Source organism: Callorhinus ursinus, unplaced genomic scaffold (assembly GCF_003265705.2).
Source record: "Callorhinus ursinus isolate GAN/ISIS: 27379988/994484 unplaced genomic scaffold, GSC_fseal_2.0 scaffold45, whole genome shotgun sequence".
Classification (NCBI taxonomy): domain Eukaryota; kingdom Metazoa; phylum Chordata; class Mammalia; order Carnivora; family Otariidae; genus Callorhinus; species Callorhinus ursinus.
In genome coordinates, this window is record NW_027397107.1 from 1584221 (window position 1) to 1590865 (window position 6645).

At 46.5% G+C, this 6645-nt stretch overlaps 1 pseudogene; it reads right to left on the reverse strand.

Moving 5' to 3' along the window:
* Positions 1-234: 234 nt before the first annotated feature.
* On the reverse strand, positions 235-893 carry LOC112840075 (peptidyl-prolyl cis-trans isomerase A pseudogene; annotated as a pseudogene).
* Between the last annotated feature and the right edge of the window lie 5752 nt (positions 894-6645).

The window sequence follows — 6645 nt, forward strand, 5'->3', positions numbered from 1 at the left end:
GGGGGGAAGATTCTTTTCTGAGGTTGGGAGGGTTTCTCTTTGAGAAAAGATCTTAAGAGTGTGATAATATTCGGTTTAGGTTGTTTGCTTTTGTAGGAAGTAATCTTATTTATTTATTTATTCAATTTTTATTTATTTATTTATTTTTTTGGTTTAGATTTTATTTCATCATCATCAACTGAACTCTGCCATCCAGCTAGACCACCTGGGGAGAAGGAACCATGGAGCCCGCAGAACTGCAGCGAGAGCACAGAGATTCTGGGGTATCTCGAGCAGGTGGGCGTGGAGGGGTGCTCTCCCGAGCTACACAAGGAATGGTCTGGTAGTTAAGATAAAACACGAGTCGGATTTCCTAGATCTGTCCACAGTCAGCAATGGTGATCTTCTTGCTGGTCTTGCCGTTCCTGGACCCAAAGCGCTCCATGGCCTCCACGATGTTCATGCCCTCTTTGACCTTGCCGAAGACCACGTGCTTGCCATCCAACCACTCGGTCTTGGCAGTGCAGATGAAGAACTGGGAACCGTTCGTGTTGGGTCCAGCGTTGGCCATGGACAGGATGCCAGGACCCGTGTGCTTCAGGATGAAATTCTCATCATCAGACTTCTCCCCATAGATGGACTTGCCTCCAGTGCCATTATGGCGTGTGAAGTCCCCCCGCCCCCCCCCCCGGCACATATATCCCGGAATAATCCTGTTAAAGCAGGAACCTTTATAACCAAATCCTTTCTCCCCAGTGCTCAGGGCGCGGAAGTTCTCTGCTGTCTTTGGAAATTTGTCTGCAAATAGCTCGAAGGAGACGCGGCCCAAGGGCTCGCCGTCCACGGCGATATCGAAGAACACGGTGGGGTTGACCATGGCTGGGCAGCGAAGGCGGCTCCGGGTCGGTGGCGTCTGCAAGGCCGGAAGTAATCTTTAAAAAAAAAAAATTTATTGCGGGAAGAACACTTGGCAGGAGATCCACCCTCTCAACAGATGTTCAAGGGTAGAACACAGTATTGTCACCTGCAGGCATGATGCTGTGCAGCCCGGCTCTGGAGCTTCTTCCTCTTATGGAGGAATTTTATGCCCATTGATTAACCTCTCTTTATGTCCGCCTCCCCGCCAGTCCTGGCAACCCCACTCTACTCCAGGTTTTTTTTTTTAAGAGGGAGGGGGTGGGGAGAGGCAGAGGGAGAGGGAGGGAGAGAGGGGGGAAAGGGAGAGAATCTCAAGTAGGCTCCTTGCCCAGCACGGAGCCCAAGGTGGGGCTCGATCTGACAACCCTGAGATCATGACCTGAGCCGAAATCAAGAGTCAGATGCTTAACCGACTGGGCCACCCGGGTGCCCCATTACTCTCTGCTTCTAGTAGTTTGGCTATTTTAGATACGTCAGAGAAAGGAAATCATGCAGAATTCACCCTTCTGGACCTGCCTTAGTACTCAGCGAATGTCCTCCAGGTTCATCCATGTTGTCACAAACGGCAGGGTTTCCTTCTTTTTAAAGGCTGAATGATATCATATTCCATTGTATGTATTTACCCACATTTGTTAGGTCCACACACCCGTTGACTGATGGATGGGCTGTGTCTACCTTTTGGCTTTTGGGAGTGACGCTGGGATGCACGTGGGCTGCTCCTATCTCTTCGGGATCCTGGTTTCAATTCTGCGGCATAAACATCCCACGGTGGGCTTGCTGGATCTTCCTTCCTCACCCCACATCTTCGCGGGAAGTCTGCTATGTGCACACTCGGGGTAAGTGGGGTTCACTTTTGGGAGCTGAAGGACAGAGCACCAAGGATGGAGAGAAGCGCCGCCGGCTGGGAGATGGGGGTGATGTCAGGTGCTCCCTGGGAATGGGGGTCAGAAGGAGGGGTGACCACGGAGGTCTGATCCCCTGGGACCTGCAGACACCCTGAGGGGGGCCCAACCCGTGAACACACACATGCAGATGAAGGAGTGGGGACACTCAGGGTGCGTGGGACAGATTGGGTTAGACTGAGGAGACACCACCCAAGTGTTCCTTCAAGAAACACAGAACCCCAAAAAAGGCAGACTCTAGCTCCTTCTTTCTGTCTCTGGGGCCCCGTAAGGAGCCATTGCCTGGCCAGCCAGAGAGCGCAGCTGCCTTCTCTTTGTCCACAGGTGCTGAACGGAGGGCAGCCCGGGTCCTGGCATGACTCTCACTGTACCTCTGCATCCAGAGCCTTCCGAGCCCTGAAGGAGACACAGGAAGCGTGGCGGGGATGGGAGCCCTGTGCTCGGAGCTGCACCCACAGAAGGGGAGCAGCTCCCGGGACCACGGGCCACGTGGGAGGCTTGCCCCTCAGAGCCACGAGCCAAATGAAGGTGGCGGTTACACACAGCAAACCAGACAGACTCTTCTGGAAAGTTCTGCAAAGAAGTGTCATCATGAGGAAGGAGAGGAGAAAGTATCATGACCTATTTACAGGTAATACATGCTCACCTGGAAAACTGAGAAGAAATTGAACAACTGGAAGAATTAATATCAGGTGGCTACAAAATAAATATTTAAAAGTCCTCAATTGTCATAGTAATAATTACACAGAAAAGGTACAGGACCCCACGAACAGATAGCAATATAATTTATAAACGACTTAGGAGTAAACTTAATAAGAAATTGGCTGGGTCTTTATTTTTAAGCTTTTTTTTTTTAACTGGGGGACGTAAAAGTCAACATGAATAATTGTGAGAAAAGCTGACGCTAGGAACAGTCGTTGCCAAGATAGCAGTTCTCTGAAAACTAACTTATAAATTGAATGTGATTCTAATGAAAACACAAGGAGATCGTTTTTGAACTTGTCCAGTAGATCTCAGTTCATGGAAAGAATAAATGCTCACAAAGAGCCAAGAAATTTTTTGAGGAAATAAAATTACTGATGTCAGTGTTTTGCTCTGAGTATTGGCTGAAAGCGATGATTTTGCAAACAGTCTGGTTCAGGAGTAGCCAGATGAATAGAAAAGAAATCACGTATTTTAAAGAAATTGAGATATGAGAAAGATGGCATTTCATAGCAGTGGGTGAAATAATATTCATTTTTTAAATGTTTATTCATTTATTTAAGTCATCTCTACACCTGATGTGGGGCTCAAATCCATGACCTTGACTGAGATCCAAGAGCTGTGCACCCCACCAACAGAGCCAGCCAGGCGCCCCCCCTTTTTAGTATTAATTTTTTTAAATGAAAAATCCCACTGTTGGCTGGAATGCAAACTGGTGCAGCCACTGTGGAAGACAGTGTGGAGTTTCCTCAAGAAATTAAAAAGAGAATTACCGCATCGTCCAGTAATTACAATCCTAGGTATTTACCCAAAGAAGATGAGAACACTAACTCGTAAAGATATGAGCACCCCAGTGTCCATTAGGGCATTATTTACAGCAGCCAAGATGTGGAAGCTGCTCGTGTCCATCGACTGGGGAATGGATGAGGAAGATGTGGCGTGCATATGCAATAGAATATTACTCGGCCATAAAAAGAATGAAATGCTGCTATTTGTGACCATATGGACGGACCTCGGGGCATTATGCTCAGTGAGATAAATCTGAGAAAGACAAATACCCTATGATTTCACTTAAATGTGGAATCTCAAAACAAAACACGACAAAACCAAGCTCACAGATACGGAGAACAGATTGGTGGTTGGGAGAAGGGAGAAGGGTGGGGGGAGTCAAAGTCAAAAGACAAGAAGAAGCTGCGGAAAGGCTCTGGAACTGGGGAAATAGCCAAAGTCTCAGATTCAAGTTGTGGGGATGCGGGGGCCTCTGATGGCATCCTCCTGGTGGGGCCACCCTGGACGGGCCTCGGGCTCTGCCCCTTCAAGGCACCTCCTGGCTCCCGGCAATTCTTTGTAGGTGACAGGTACACCAGAAGTGCTCAGCACAGAGCAGGTGCTCAGAAGTACATGCTAAATGAATGAATGAATGAATGAGTGAGTGAATGAAAATCGATGTGGGCCTGAAATGCCGCTCCGTGAAATTCTGGTTTAAGTTGGCTTGTTTCCATGATCAATCCAAGGACTCAGGCTGAGAGTCCAATTGTAACCCCCACCCAAATACAAAAAAAGCTCAAACATACATTTAACTTGATAATAGTAATAAGAGATACTTTGGAAAGGTCGAAAACCGATGTGCAGATTTAAAAAAAAAAGAAAAGAAAAGAAAAAAGAAAGCTGGAACCTCAGATAGATATTCCAAAGTTAACTCCAGGTGGATAAAGTACTTACCTGTTAAAGTAAATAAGAAGGTTAGGAATGAAGCCCTGGAGATACCAGGAAGAAACACTGCTGTTTGTACGGCTGGAGTGGTCTCTGGAATGCAGGTTCCTTGGCCCCCACCCTGGCCCAGCGCAGAGACGCCCCTGGCTCAGCAGCTCCCGCAGCGCAGGCTTGCGTGCAGGATAGATGGATACGCATCAGGGCATGCAGCCCTAGAGCTTCTGTTGCTTTTAAAACAACAAAAAATCTCAAGTGCCCCCCCCCCCGGAAAAAGGTATTTGCAGCATATGCACTAAGAAATAATATTTTTAGTTAAGGAAGAGCATTTGGAAATCAACAGTCCTCCCCCAAGTAAAAATGAGCAGTTCTCAAAGAAGTATTAAAATGGTCATTAACAGAAGAGTATGCTCATACTTCTTGGAGAAACAAATTGAAACAATGCAACACCAGGGATAGATACCAAAGGTAACGACCGTTCGTGGAGTCATAGGGACAATAGTCTCTGGGAGGAGATGGGAGACCCCTGTTTTGGACGGTGACCCGGTATTCTATAAAATGCCACTGAAATCTGTGTATGTGTAAGTCATTTCATCCAGCACTTCTTCTCTTAGCGGTTTATCTGCTCATGGATGTGCCCAAAGAGTTAACTGTGAGAACGGTATGGAAATGGGTCACCGAAATGCCCATACATTTACTGACGATATATATACTATGGTATATACAATACATATTGACTATATATACTATGGTAAACTCCTGTCAGAAAAGGACACTCAATGTTCTAGAAAAATGGCCAAGACAACTCTTTAAGTATCAAGGGAACTTGGTGTGCATGCTGAATCTTATCCCATCTTTGTAAAAATTACATTGATGTATGTACTAAAATAGATTGGACAGATAGGCACTTTCTCTATGCGTAATGGAATTACAAATGATGTTCATTTTCTTCTTTCTGCTCTTCTGTAAATTTCTAAATCGTCTACAATTTGTGCAATAAAACATGTGTGATTAAGAAAAATAAATCTGGGCTGAAAAGAAAGAAGCTGAGGTTGCTGGCCAGAGTTGCTCCTCATCTAAGGAAGAGACAGACACTGAAGAAGCAACAGGGAGCCTGGGAGCCGACTGGAAGAGGGAGGAAGTGCCTGGGACCCGTCACGAGAAGGGCTGAGGCTTCTCCATCCAGGTCTCCCTGAGCCGTGGGGTCCTGGCCTGCAGCCGTCCTTCACCTGCCTCCCCCCAGCCTATTTACAAGAGATCCCAGGGCCAGAACCAGGATAGTTCTCCAGAACCTTCCTGCCCGACCCACATATCATTCCTCCCGCCCGAGGACTCCTGGCCCCTGAGCCTGGTTTAACTTTATGCCAGGGTGAGTTATTCCTCGACTCCTACTTTTTTTTTTTTTAAAGATTGTATTATTTACTTGACAGAGAGATAGAGAGAGAGCACAAGTAGGCAGAGTAGCAGGCAGAGGGAGAGGGGGAAGCAGAATCCGAGCCCGACGTGGGGCTCGATCCCAGGACCCTGGGATCATGGACCTGAGCCGAAGACAGATGCTTAACCGACTGAGCCACCCGGGTGCCCCCGACTCCTACTTTTAACATGAGAATAAACCAGTCAGTAGTAATGAAATATTATGCAGCCATCGAAAGGAATGAGATCTTGCCATTTGCAACGACGTGGATGGAACTGGAGGGTGTTATGCTGAGTGAAATAAGTCAATCAGAGAAAGACATGTATCATATGACCTCACTGATATGAGGAATTCTTAATCTCAGGAAACAAATGGAGGGTTGCTGGAGTGGTGGGGGGTGGGAGGGATGGGGTGGCTGGGTGATAGACATTGGGGAGGGTATGTGCTATGGTGAGCGCTGTGAATTGTGCAAGACTGTTGAATCACAGATCTGTACTTCTGAAACAAATGATGCAATATATGTTAAGAAAAAAAAGAAGAAGAAGATAGCAGGAGGGGAAGGATGAAGGGGAGTAGATCGGAGGGGGAGACGAACCAGGAGAGACGATGGACTCTGAAAAACAAACTGAGGGTTCTAGAGGGGAGGAGGGTGGGGGGATGGGTAGCCTGGTGATGGGTATTAAAGAGGGCATGTTCTGCGTGGAGCACTGGGTGTTATGCACAAACAGTGAATCACGGAACACTACATCAAGAACTAATGATGTAATGTATGATGATTAACATAACAATAAAAAATTTAAAGGAAAAAAAAACCTGTCAGTAGTAACAGAATTAAGGAATGCACCACGTCACAGATTTTCTTATTGTAGATTTGACTGGTTCTACCTTTCCGACTTTGACCGTATTGACCTCTAATAAACTTCTATAATGTTGTTTTTTTCTTTCTTTCTCTTTCTCTCTTTCTCTCTTTCTCTCTTTCTCTCTTTCTTTCTTTCTTTCTTTCTTTCTTTCTCTTTCTTT